Here is a 1,395-nt window from a genome sequence, read left to right as displayed (position 1 = left end):
TATAATTGTTGGCACCCAGTTCACATGCCTTGAAGCATCCTAGCAGCAAGGGAAGCTATGAAAACAAGTTTATGTCTCTTACCTTGGGAATAATTTACAAATTGGAAAGGAAGTTCAAAGGTAAGAGCAGCCAAAAAGAAAAACAAAGGTTCATTGTACCAGCAATAAACAACTTTAATAAATCATCACTGTGATACAGAGATATTTGTTAATCTGTCGTTATTACTTTAAAAAATTTGAACATATTGGAATATTCATCTATTCTACTTTGTATGCAACAGTAAGCATTTATTAAGATTCTGTGGGCCGAGCCCATGGCGCACTCAGGAGAGTGTGGTGCTGGGAGCACAGCAGCGCTCCTATATGGGGGATGACCGGTGCGCTCACTGGCTGAGTGCGGTGCGGCCGGTCTCAAAAAGGACAAAAAAAAAAAAAAAAAAAAAAGATTCTGTGCCGAAAATATAAAGAAAAATTTTTTTTGAAATTCCATTCAGAGATAACTTACAAATCAACAAAGTCCTTGATTCACATTTGTTTTGATAAAGAAATGATTATTCCTGTCTAACCCTTGTAACCATTTATAACTATTATATAAATAAATCCATCCATTATTCATAATATGCACATTGCATTCATTTCCAGAAAGAAAAAAAAAAAAACAGTGAAAAGTAATTATCAGTCAAGAAACACTGTGATATACAGAATTGTAAGAAAGCAGTCAGTAAAGCTTCATAAAGAACAAATCCTGTCAAATGAATGCGATTCAGCTCTCTAACCAAGATAAGTGTAGAACATTGAGAAGAAATTATAAATGTGATCTATTTTTATTTTGTTGGGGCTTGGGATTCTGTCTTGAATGACGTGGGCATCAATAAAGGAAGATTATGTCAGTCAGCCCACTCAGCTACTCAACAGAAGTACAACTTCTAGGAAAAACATTAAAGATTTCTACTAAGACAAATGGTGCTGCCACAAAAGCCAATGGAGGTTTTCAAAATTGAGTATATTCATTACAAAGTGCAATAAGCCAAAAATCCAGCTTAACAAATAACATTGGGCTGCCCCTTGGATATTTAAATAAAGAAGTGTGACTTCTATCGATGAATTTGTACCAATCAAAAGTCACATTGTTGTCCCAAAGGGTTGGTACAGGTTCTACTGTTGCTGAACAGTTTCATTAGAGACCTAGACAGTAGAAAGAAAATTCCTCTCATTAAGCCTCTTATCTTACCCAATAACTGGATGCACTATTAGGACTGACTTGCCCAATCAGTTCAGCCAAGTCGTAAGTTTAAATAATTCTTCTGCCCCAAAAAGAGATTGGTGGTTGATTCCTCTTGAGCTATCTGACTCACTTCCATGCTATAAAATGAGGTTCCCAAGACCCTTACCTTT

Source organism: Galeopterus variegatus, unplaced genomic scaffold (genome assembly GCF_000696425.1).
Source record: "Galeopterus variegatus unplaced genomic scaffold, G_variegatus-3.0.2 Scaffold8945, whole genome shotgun sequence".
Taxonomy (NCBI): domain Eukaryota; kingdom Metazoa; phylum Chordata; class Mammalia; order Dermoptera; family Cynocephalidae; genus Galeopterus; species Galeopterus variegatus.
The sequence above is the reverse complement of the archived record's forward strand: the minus strand, read 5'-3'. Positions refer to the sequence as shown.